Source organism: Podarcis filfolensis (assembly GCF_964270895.1).
Source record: "Podarcis filfolensis genome assembly, chromosome: 5".
Lineage (NCBI taxonomy): Eukaryota > Metazoa > Chordata > Lepidosauria > Squamata > Lacertidae > Podarcis > Podarcis filfolensis.
Window position 1 is genome coordinate 58,256,670 of NC_139608.1, and position 13,063 is coordinate 58,269,732.

Below are 13,063 nucleotides of genomic sequence, written 5' to 3' on the forward strand. Positions count from 1 at the left end.
TTGAGAAAAGCAAACAGCAGTATAACTGATTTGGAAGGCTCGTGCTTCCAGAATTAATGCACAACCCATCTAAGCCTCCATAAAATGCTGCAGAAGACCTGTTTTTCTGTGCATGCAAGCCTAATTGTTCACTCAGTCTACTTTGGCGGAAGGCATTAAAGTTCCAACTTTCTAAATATGCAGCATGAGATTGAAGATAACATGAGTATATATGCACATGCAAATATAGATGGATCTTGCTAAGTACACAGCCTATAAAATATGTAGTATAAGATCACTCATTTATTTAGAGATGCTTTTTACTTTGGATAAGAAATGACACAAATCTAAATATTACAATCCAAAGTAATGTGTAATTGTCTGTACGTTATAGCTGCAACACTTTACTTTTGATAGAAGAGAGATGGCAGTTGCACTTTAATTTTAAGCAAATTGATCCCAGATGCAATGTTGTTTTGCCTACCCCGGGGATGTGAGTAGGTAAAACAAATACCATTGGTCTATAATTGAAGAATGTTGCAACATCATCTATACTTCTGTTACCTGCATTTCCCTCAAGCCCTCCAAAAAGTCAGTTTTGTCTCCAATATACTTCTTCACCTTTATTTCCCAAGGATGGTTCTCCCTGAAAGAAAACAATTTAACTGTTGAATTGCTAGACATGCAAACAGATCATGAAAACCAACCATTGCCAGGCAAAAGCAAATCCAGAATCAAACAAGACTTTCTAGAGAAATTACTCTTGTTTTAAAATACTTATGAGCAGATGCCTGTTAGAGGAAGCCCTCAATTACATCATGAATGATGCTAAATTATGCTATCATTTTGCAATGCCAAAAAAGCTCAAGGCAAATATCCATGCAGAATAATCTTGTTCTTTCTTTTTCTTCCTATTCTATGCAACAATAATGGAGACCAGGCACGGATAACGCGCATTGCTTTTTCCATTTGTACTTAATGAAAATAGGTCTGGATTAACCATGCCTAAAGAAAGAGCATAGAAACAGACATGGTAGTTGTGAGAAGAAAAGCAAAGATGTTAGCTTAATTTTAGCTTTTTTTTCTAACATGAAACCATACCCAATTAAAACAAAAACAGGCAATGCAGCAAAAGTAGTTTCGCCCATTCTAGACACAAAGGGGAGTAGCAAAAAAAAAAAAAAAAAGGTACCATGGGTTTTATCAAATAATGCATATACTGCTGTTATTTTAATACGGTAGGGTAATACTTTGGCCACCTCATGAGAAGAGAAGACTCCCTGGAAAAGACCCTGATGCTGGGAAAGATTGAGGGCACAAGGAGAAGGACATGACAGAGGACAAGATGGTTGGACAGTGTTCTCGAAGCTACTAACATGAGTTTGACCAAACTGCAGGAGGCAGTGGAAGACAGGAGTGCCTGGTGTGCTCTGGTCTATGGGGTCACGAAGAGTTGGACACAACTAAATGATTAAACAACAACAAGGGGGTGGGGGCTACATGCATGGGATCTCAATGAATGTGTACCCAAGGTTTATTAAACCTGAGATCTTGGGGAGGGGGGGAAGAGCCGCCTTACAAAATTGCCAAATCTACTAAAACTGGCCCAGAATAAATTTTTAGCACAGTCTAGTCAGCAAGTCTCTAATACTCATATGGTTTTATTTAGCCCTATGTGCTACCAAGGTGAATAACAGAACATGCTCCATGCCACCACCTATTATACTCTAGGAGCATGAAGTTCCATCTCTGGTCTACCTCTGTTACGTCCCGTCCCAGGCCAATGCCACTGCATAATTCCAGGTACCAGAGGGACTTTCCAGTGAGGTTGATGTGGCTTAGCAGAAACAGCATAGATCTGCATCAAAGCTATTTCAAAGCTATCTGTGAGCAAAAGTTTACACTTGACTGAGAGGAGATTGCCTCCTCCAAGTACAGTTCTAATGTCTAGTAAATATCTGAGTAGCTCTTTTGAAAGGAAAAGCTCTATAATTGCACTTTTCTTATGGATTCTCAGCACTAGAAAGCGATAGGAATTTCCTAATGCACAAACCACCACCCCCAGCCCTGGCCTCGCCCCCCATTCATGGGTCCAATTGTGCTTGCCCACCCAGGCACATAGGAGATGGAGTTTCTGAACTCCATGTTGGTAGAAAACTCTGTGCATGAGCTGTGCTATGCATTCCCTGACACTGAAGGAAACCAATGAACCCCTTCCCTGTATGAAATGTTGTGTGGACAGTGGAGTCCTCCAGACCTTTGGCTTGTGATGAATGTACATAACTAGTATATGGTTTGTTTTTAAAAATATAATTCTAAAACCTTTTCCAGAGTCTATATGAAAAACCATTTTTTTGGTCACTTTCAGTGTTCCATTTTTATTTTCTGGCATTTTTTTTTACATATACAAGCTGTAACTTTTTAAATGTGGCTTCCATAAATGTAGTTACAAAGAGGGTTTTTTGGGGTTTTGTTTAGAAATCATGTGATGGATCGCACATGCACATATTATATAGCTTTGTTACAGCGGGAAATTTGCAAATCCACTCTCCAACGAGCATTTGCAACCAATGAAAAGTCTGTTTCCCTGGAATTAACCAAATCTATTGCACATATCTATAACATACATGATATAACTTGCACCTTGTCTTGTTAAACCAGTGGATTACATTGTTAAGCTGTAAATCCTATTGTCCATACCCTGAAGTCCTCACTCAGGCAGAGCTGACAAGAGAAATGTAGGGAGAGGGGGGGGGGATTTTCTCTGTTTAAGGTGTTCCAGGACAGAGCCTACTATTAATTTTATACCTTATACACAATAAGGAATGTAGAGATTTTGTACATCATAACACAATACCATTTTAAACAATATGTGAATAATCACAACTCTAGCCACTTAAAGATATGGCAAAGTGGGGGTTTGGTGCTTCATAAAGTGTTGTGTTGGTTATTTTGTTCACTGCTGCTGCAGTAAAATGTGGGGGTGGTGAGAGTCTCTGTGAGCAGAGAGAGAGAGAGAGAGAGAAAGACAAGCATTTGCTGAGAAGAGGTCATGACATGTACTCAGCCCAGTCTACTTGACAGAACTACTGTATAATAGCAGGGCACTTACCTCTAATCATAGGCTGTGAAAACTTGACATTTCCATTCGAATTACTCAAGTACCACGCTGTTGTCTTGTACAATGGCTTATGTAAGTGAAGCGGTGAACAGTGTTTCTGAAATGAAGCTTGCAATTGTCTTGTTTCAGGTAGGATTATAAAGTTGAAGCTACCTCAGCATTATGCTTTTCCTCCACAGGAAGCACATCTGGGTAGGAAAAAGCAAGGTTGCTATGTATAGATCACACGTGATAATCATCGTGTGTGTGTGTGTGTGTGTGTGTGTGTGTGTGTGTGTATGTCACTGGTTTTGAACTCCCTTTATTTTAGTCCTGGTGGCCTTTTAGCCAGTGTCTTTTTAAAAGGTGTTTTAATTATGGGGTGTGTTTTTTTATTCCTGCTGCTTTATTAATGTGGGTTTTTTTCTTTCTTTTTACTACAGACTGTATTGCATCTTTTGTTCTATTAATTGCTTGAAAGCGCTGTGGGTTAAACCACAGAGCCTAGGGCTTGCCGATCAGAAGGTCGGCGGTTCGGATCCCCACGACGGGGTGAGCTCCCGTTGCTCGGCCCCTGCTCCTGCCAACCTAGCAGTTCAAAAATACATCGAAGTGCAAGTAGATAAATAGGTACCGCTCCGGCGGGAAGGTAAACGGTGTTTCTGTGCGCTGCTCTGGTTCACCAGAAGCGGCTTAGTCATGCTGGCCACATGACCCGGAAGCTGTACGCTGGCTCCCTCGGCCAATAAAGCGAGATGAGCGCCACAACCCCAGAGTCGGCCACGACTGGACCTAACCGTCAGGGGTCCCTTTACCTTTACCTTATGGTTAAACTATTACTGTGTAAGCCGCTTTGAGAGGGTTTTTACTCAAAAAGTCAGCCTATAAATGTTTAAAATAAAAAGAAATAAATATATTTGTATTTAGTGCAAATATTTTGTTTTATTTCATAAATGTTATACACCGCTTGAATGTAAAAAAAAACCTCAATGCAAAAAAAAAATACAACCCTACTTTGAAACATACAAGTTAAAATACAAAAACAGATTAAAATTACCTCAACTTTCTAAATCTGGGTGTACAGTGCGCTGCATAGCTACAACCAATCCTAGCTTTTGCAGCATAAGTATATGCAATTAAACAGACGTAGGCATGTGACAGTCACAAATGACAGTATACACACAGGTGTCTTGATGTTTCATCTACGCAGAGTATTATGTTCCCACAAGGTATCTGGACCCTGAATAAACAGTCACCCTCAAGCAACCTGAAGTACGCAAAAACACCTAAATGAGAAGGCAGGCTGCATCTCTTGCAAAAAGTGAAAGGCTGCTTCCTTGAAAAATCTCAGCAGAAGCGGTAGTTTAGCAACAAAACAGGATACTATGGACAACAGCAAACAAGGGCTATTTCCACACCAGCTTTATGGGCCTGGAACTGCTGTTTCACTCACAAAGAGGCTACGCTGCGTTACAACAATTTTGCATGCCAGTTACTGCTTTCCATTCTATTTTTTTGTGTGTGCTGGTTTGCCTGCTTCTGAGGAGAATCAAAGCACATGTGTGTCTTGTGTGGACTGACGAAGAGCTCATTTCCTACAAGACAAGGTCCTTAGTGTAGCAACCACTTGGAAGCACAGCTCTTAATAGGGAGGAGGGCCGTGCTTTCCTTCCTGCAATTGGGCAGCTTTTCCTGGTCCCCGCACAGGCTTTCCCGCCATTTCTGTGCCTTCCTGCAGAACCCGAGGGGTTTAGGAGAACTGCTATAAAGTCAGCTTTGCAAGGTTCTTCCTGTAGCCCCTTTTGCAGGCTTTCTAGCTGAAAGGACAAGAGTTGGCCATTGGAGGCAGCTGAGAGGAGGGGCAGTTTCTTCACTCAGCAACACCTGGTAAGTTTACTCCCAAGTCGCATTCATTTTTATTTATTAATCTTTTAAAAACCGCCTTATTGAAGGTGGTTTTTTTTTTTTTAAAAACCCAACATATTGAGCACTAAAATCCAAACTCGTTTATAAAAAGAACTCACTGCCTTGTTACTCACTTCCAAGAAACTGAACCAGGTGGTTAATTTTTTTCTGCTGTGTTTTAGTCGGTATATTTAAATGACTCACACAAGGTGTTGGGTGTTTTATATACAGTATTGGTAAGCCCCTTAGAGACAGAAAGCAGTGAATAAATGTAAAAAAATAATACCCCACCCCCTACAATACTAGCCAAGCCTTTCCTTTTTCCTGCTGGGAAAAGAGGTGAATTGCAGGGGCTTTGGAAAAAGCACATCTCTCTCCCTTATTCCCACCCACCGGTTACTGGGTTCCCTTCGCTTCTCCTGAGTTTCTGTGCCTTTGTCCATTATTAAAATGGGTGCTCATCTCTGCCCCCCCCCCAATTGTGGGACTTTTGGCTCTGCTAGTTGTCCAGATGCTCCTCCCGCTTTCCAAGAGGAAAGTTTGATTTATGCCTTATTGTTGCCATGTGTGATGCCTATGCAATACACGTGCCCCTTAATCTGTGGTTGGTGGGAACGGTCTGTTCCTACTCAATAATGTTTATTCAGAAGATCAAAAGCCCAGCCAGATGGGCAGGGTATAAATAATAAAAATTATTATTATTATTATTATTATTATTAACCCTCAGCTAGAGCCTGTAACAGGAGAAACACCCCATAGGCTTGGACTATATAAACCCCACTGCTTGACTTTTCAGTCAGGGAAGTGAAGGCACCAAACCTGATCTCTCAATGTGGGTTAATTAATATTATTATTTTAAAAAGGAACAGGAACTTTAAATCTGGCACAGAAACCTGAATTTTGATCACAGCAGTGGGAGAAGACTGTTTAACCCTTTTCCTTCTCTGCCAACTCCCTGCCTTGTTTTCTCTCTTCTTATCCATTTAAAGAGGTTCCTGAAAACATTTTTCGTCAATCTCCTGGGTTGTTGTTTTTTAGACAAATCAGCTTTTTGGCGCACCACTTGCCCAATCCCAATCCAAAAGTATTGCTGGGGTAAAGAGGTTCCTCCGATGTGTCTCTGAGCAAAAAAACCACCTCCCCTTAGAAACTGCAGATTGGAATGGACACTCAAGATGTACAATAGGGTTTATATTCCTGGTTACATCCTCCACCCTCCCTCTTCCTGTTGCCACCCAGTGCTGAGATTGTTGCCTCAATTTCTTTGAATAATAGTCCTCCGGTAGTGGTTGGTTCAGTAAATTAGAACCTATTCTTTAGATTACTTTTCTATCTCCTTTAAACATCACTTTGAGATTAGTCGGGATTATTTTATATAGTGGCAGTGTGGCTGAGAAAGCTGGAACTCCTAGACTTTCTACTGCAAGGGGAAGTGGAGTTTTAAAAGGTCAATTGCAATATGCAACGCTCTGCGGGTATTCCATATTTGGGTAATTTGTCACCTGTGTTGGTGTCTTCTCTCACGTATTGGCAGCACAATTTAATCTCAATGCTTGTGATTTTTTAGGGCTCTCTAGAAAGACTGAAATTGCGAGTCTCATGAATGAAACATCTCTGGCTGCCATGATTGCAAAAAAAAAAAAAAAGGTATGTGGGGGGAGAATGAATATGTCAACTGTGTTCTAAATGCCTACCACAGCAAATAAAAAGCCCAAACTTCATAAACTTTTTAGAAAACAAATCTCTTTCCCAAAGATACAAAAACACATATGCTAATATGCAGAATTAGTAACCCAACACAACATTAAGTAAAACACAATAAACTGGATATATATGAGGCCCTAAAATACAAAGACCTCTGTGGAAGATATTTCAGGGCCATTTGTTAGCAATGGCAGAACTTTCTTTGTCTTACCGACTATGTTGAATGCTTGCTCTGTGGCAAATTGACATTTCTGTTTCTGTATCTTGGTTAGCTACATGCTCTAAGGCAGTGATGGCCAAACTTGGCCCTCAAGCTGTTTTGGGACTACAACTCCCACCATCCCTAGCTAACAGGACCAGTGGTGAGGGATGATGGGAATTGTAGTCCAAAAACAACTGGAGGGCTGTTTGGCCATCATTGCTCTAAGGCAAAGAATGTATTTGTTCGTTTTCTGTACTCTTTGTGCTGCTTCAAACATGATGGTTTTTCCTTCAGTTTACACATTGGTATGCAAATCTTGCGTACTTCATAGGTATTCTTGGGAAGCCATGATTGGCCATATGTGAAATAGTTATCCATATTTCATAGTGTCCAGGGTATGCTACTGTAGTATGTGTGAAAAGTGGCATTGTCTACCAAGTAGAACATATCAAATGTACTTGTCCACTTCCAGATTCTTTCCAGGCACAATTCAAAGCACTGGCTTTATTTATTATTATTTTATAAAAATGGATATATACTGCTGTATCATAAAAATATATCACAATATATACCAACGATATAAAAAACATGAAAACATACAGTAAAATTGTAAGAAGTTAAAAGCAAAAGAATTAAAAACAAACATCAGTAGATAGGCTTCACAGAACAGAAAAGTTTTCAGCAGGCGTTTAAAAGTTGGCACAGTTAGGCGGCCGTTGAATCTCTACTGGCAGGGTATTCTACAGGACTGGGCCAACGACACAAAATGTTTGTCATCATCCAATGAGCCTCTTCAACCCCAGGAACCACCAGAGAGGCTCCTGCAGATGATCCCAGGGACTGAGCTGGAATATAAGGGTTCAGGAGATTCCTCGGGTAAAGGTAAAGGGGACCCCTGACCATTAGGTCCAGTCGCGGACGACTCGGGTTGCTGTGCTCATCTTGCTTTACTGGCTGAGGGAGCCGGCGTACAGCTTCCGGGTCATGTGGCCAGCAAGACTAAGCTGCTTCTGGTGAACCAGAGCAGCGCACAGAAACACTTTGACGTGCTTTCGAACTGCTAGGTTGGCAGGCGCTGGGACTGAGCAACGGGAGCTCACCCTGTTGCAGGGATTCGAACCGCCGACCTGATCGACAACGAACACAGGAACCTTGAACCTGGCTTGGTAGTATACTTAATGGCTCTTAAGAGCCTATGACCAGGGTATAGCAAAGACTTTCTTCTCCGGCGTGAGCCTGAGTGTGTCCCCCCCCCCCATACCCTTCTTCAGGTGCTCCTATTTTCTGTGGTTGTGTCCCCACTTCACAGACTGTTCCTTGGCACCTTCATCAATGGTTTTAGGTGCCAAGTTAAAACAAGCTGTTCATGGGCATTTTCTCAGGCAGTTGATGTGTAAGTTATTTTGCCGCTTTACTTTGGTTATTTTAAGGATTTTTGTGTTTACATTGCTGCTGATAGCTTTGACACTCTGCCATTTGTGTTGTGTTGTGTGTGGTTTTTTAAAAAACATTGTTACTATGGTATTTTAACCTGTTCTAAGCTGCTCGGAAGGAGGGATATAAAGATCTTAAATTAAGGAAGTGTTTTGTGTGTGTGTGTGTGTGTGTGTGTGTGTGTGTTTAAAAAATCGTATCAGTAAAGGCTGTAGAATAGGTGGCATATAGAATAAACATGGTACCTTACAATGTCTTCTCTGTTGTAGATTTGCACAATGGGTGAAATGAGCCCTATTCACTCATTGCCTCTTAGGGGAGTAATAATTTTGTGAAGGGCGGTGTGGGATCATGCCCGCCCTACTATTCCTCTTGTGTCCCCTGATTAATTTGATCAGTTGGTGGAACAGACTCCCACAGGAGGTTGTAACTCTCCTTCCTTGGAGGTTTTTAAGCAGAGGTTGGATAGCCATCTGTTGTGGATGTTTTAGTTCAGATTTCTGCATTGCAGGGGGTTGGACTAGATGACCCTTGGCGCCCTTCCAGTTCTATGATTCTATATGCTCACGCTGTCTTGCCTCAGCAATTGAGCCACTCAATTCTGCACCAGCTGCAGTTTCTTAACCTGTTTCACAAAGTACAATGCATTACAGTGATCAAACCTAGAAGTTACCAAAGAGTAGACAACAGAAGCTAAGCTTTCCCTGATCAGGTTGGAGCATAGCTGGGCCGCCATTCAAAGCTAATTGAAGGCAGTCAATACCACCAAGGCACTTGGGCCTGAAGCAACAGCAGTTGATTCATAAATACCTCAAATCTATGCACCGACACACATTTAGAGGAAGCATAACCCAAGCTCGTCCATCTAGTCTAGGGAATCTCTTTGTACAAATAGGGGGGGAACTTGCTACACACATTGCAGATTATTGCTGTAACCTGCCCTGGGACCTTATGGTGAAGGGCAGGTAAAAAATCTAATTAATAACAATTAATAAATTAATTCTGAAGTGAAATGCATGCTGTGTGCATGTAGGCTCCCTGCCCAGTTTTGAACCCTGCATGCATAGAACAGACTCCCATGCTTTTGCTGTTTTTAATACTGAATTTTAAATTATTGTAACCCACCCTGATATTTGCTGGCAAAGGGCAGGTGATGGTAATAACAATACTGTAGTTCAGAAATGTACCCAAAATGTGACTAGCAAGGCCATAGCCCTACAATCCGGTCTCATGCCGCTTATTAATAATATGAGGGGGGCAATAAGTGAATAGGCCTTTCGTAATGTGAGATTTCACACAGCGTGCCACGCCTATTCTTCAGTAAATTTACTGAGGAAAAGAGGAGCAATATCTTGGTACTATCCCTTTGGATTTAAAGTGCTGCTCTTCCTCTTAAGCAAATTTACTCAATGGAAGATGCAGCAATATTGCTGCTGCTATGCTTGATTAAGTTTACTTACGGGAAAGCACAGTAGTGCACTGCTTGAAATGGCACAACTAAGTCTGTCCCTCATTTTTAAAAAAAATCCTGTTTTTTATCACATACTTTGCAAAAATGCAAAAAAATAAATAAGCAGTGTTGTGATAATGAAAGACATTGAGCAACTAGGGACAAAATCAAAGAGAAATAAAGTGGAACAGAGGAATTCTGGTGCTGACACACACTTAGACGGGCTATATTATCCAGTGACATTAGATGCTTCTTGGCTTTTTAGTAAGCCACAGAGTTTTGCCCACTGCTGCCATTCCAGTCGTGAAACATACTGTACTTCTATTTATGCAGAGGAACTTCCTCCTCTCTTCAAAATCTTCTCACCTCTGCAGTTCCCTGGGTACCCTCAAAATCTGGTCAAGAAGATGGGGGGGGCGGACCTTCTGCAGCTAATTTTGAGACTGTGCTGGGAGAGGAAGGGGATGTCCCATTGCACCATAATTTCAGAGATGCAAATAATCATTGCTTTCTAGCCCTAAAATAAAGTTATCCTACATATTACCAGTTATTGTTTTTTAATGCATTATATAGAGGCCTAAACATGAGACAGTCATTATTACCTGTTGGTTTTAGGGCAGCTTAAGTTTAGTTTACTATGAAATTTAATGGGGGGAAACGAGAAAATGATAAAATGTTAGTTAGTTTCCAGCATGTTATGTCTGCTATGTAGTGCAGTGTTAAGTTCAGAATATTTCAGACAGAAAATGCAGAGAAATTGTATAGATGGAATTGTCACAGGGGGATGAAGTCAAAACAAACACTTTCCCAGACTGCATTCACACCATCCATTTAAAGCACTATGATACCACGTTAAGTGTTTTACCAAAATAAATACCGGGAGCTATAGATTGTTAAGGGTGCCGAAAGTTGATAGGAGACCCAAATGCCCTTCGCAGAGATAGAGTTCCCATAGGTTTCTGAGGAAGAGGGATTGACTATTAAACCACCCTGGGAATTGTAACTCTGCAAGGGGCATAAAGTAAAGGTAAAGGACCCCTGACAGTTAAGTCCCGTCGCAGATGACTCTGGGGTTGCAGAGCTCATCTTGCGTTACCGGCCGAGGGAGCTGGTGTTTGTCTGCAAACAGTTTTTCCGGGTCATGTGGCCAGCATGACTAAGCCACTTCCGGCACAACAGAACACTGAAACCAGAGCTGCGCACAGAAACGCCACTTACCTTACTGCCAGAGCGGTACCTATTTATCTACTTGCACTTTGACGTGCTTTCGAACTGCTAGGTTGGCAGGAGCTGGGACCAAGCAGCAGGAGCTTATCCCATTGCAGGGATTCAAACCACCAACCTTCTGATCAGCAAGCCCAAGAGGCTCAGTGGTTTAGACTACAGCGCCACCCATGTCCCCTGTAAGGGGACATAGTTCAAGAGGCATAGTGGTTTCCTAATAACGCACAGCACCCTAAACAAACTACAACTCCCATAATTAATTGGGGGAAACCAAGGCTGTTTAAAGTGATACAATAGTTGTTTAAATTTGTGGTGGTGGTGTGGCGCTAGACCCAGCTCTACTCCAGAATTGATGGACCTGTAGTAGCAAAAGCTGGGTGGGAACAGAAATTGAATAGTTGAACATGAGAAGCAGAAATGGAAACAAGGGCAATGGTATGGGCTGGGACAGGAGAGATGAAGGGTTGCTATCCTTGCTGAAACATACAGATCACAGCCCACCTGTGAAATTTCTAGACCTTCAACCATTGAGTTGCAAATACTGTGGAATAAAAAATGTTGATGTCACTTCTGCAAACATATTAACAAAAAAATATATTTGTGAACCCAACAGAGCTGCTCCCCCCTCCCATGTGAACATTTTCTCTTTTACCAGCATGATCAAGTTCTGAATTCTTTAATGTATTTTGTATCATAGCTATACATAAATAATGTTGATAATGTTTAAAATAATGAACTGGTATTCAGGTAATTGCACTAAATAGTATAGTAAAGGAGACATCAGAACGTTGGTTAATATTAAACCACAACATTGTGTGTGTGTTTGTAAGCCATTACAGGTTTATGTAAATTTGCAGGATCCTTTTATATTGTTAAATGTACTTCATTAGCAAACTGGTAGAGCCTAATAATACTGCACTGCTTTAAACATTAGCAAACTGGTAGAGTGGAATAATATTGCACTGCTTTAAAACTCTCTCCAAATTCCTAATTGAAAAATGATGCTAATATTTAAAATGTCCTATTAACTATTACGATTCTTTGATTGCCCACTATCCTTGTTTCATTATCATGTTTGTTTATCATGATGATATTCAGCTGTATAATCTAAAACACATATATTTTAGCCCTTGGAAAATAAAATAAGAGGCTAGTAATTTGGTACTAGAAAGTTAATTCGTGAAACCTCTGATCTTTAAACTGTCACATGACTATTGATTTTCAATATTGTAAGGCTCTGTGCCACCCTAGGCGTGTAGTTCAGCAGATTTGGAAGAGTTTTCCCCTTATCAGTTAAGTCCCTGAGTACTTGTGCATTAAGGCAACAAATATCCACGGTTAACGGTGTGTCACATGGTAACTGAGTGGACGTGCCAATTTTCTAATGAAGTTGGGTTGTTGGCAAACACACCAGTCATCATATATTGAAAGAGGTCTTCTTTTGTGTATTTCCAGCACACTTGAATGCTTCTAAAGATACCAGTTACATAATTGTCTAAGGGCCAAGCGAAGAGTGAAAATGCATCCAACCAACGCCAACACAAAAGGGAACACAAAAAAAATACTGGAATTAAAAGCAAAGTCGCACCAAGTCTGTAAACCTTAATAAGGCTGCATATTTATTTGCTGCTTGGGCTGAAGATGCTTTGCATTCTGAAGGGGAGGGGGGGTGGAACTACGATTGAAGCACCGCTGTTTTAAAGCACTAAAAGAAAACATTTAAGGTAGCACTTATCTGCTGCTGATATTTACATCCGTTCTCCTCCCCCACCTGCACACTTTAATAGTAATTTGGCTATATAGTGTTTTGTTTTGCAAAACGGATTCACAGAATGTAAAATAAAACTAAATAGTTGGGCTGCCATAAAACTGGATTGTGTGTTTTTTAATATTGTTTTATAAATAAAAAGCCTGATTTCCTCTTTGACACTCCCCCCCCCCAGTCACCAGATAATTAAATCAGCAATGGAGCCAGCGCTGCAGTTCTCATAAATAACTTGTCACTGCAGTTCCAAAACCGTGAAATAAGGGAGCCCAACCAATTAAGTTCTTTCTTTACATAAGA

At 41.0% G+C, this 13,063-nt stretch overlaps 1 long non-coding RNA gene across 2 annotated transcripts in view; it reads left to right on the top strand.

The window, feature by feature from the left end:
* The first annotated feature begins 4,735 nt into the window (after positions 1-4,735).
* LOC310763987 overlaps positions 4,736-13,063 on the top strand; it is a 141,820-nt gene continuing 133,492 nt past the window's right edge. The window contains exon 1 of one of the 2 annotated variants that reach the window (XR_014548938.1): positions 4,736-4,966. This is a non-coding gene — a long non-coding RNA (uncharacterized lncRNA). The remainder of the gene's footprint in view (positions 4,967-13,063) is intronic. The other variant, XR_014548939.1, reaches the window with a different exon arrangement.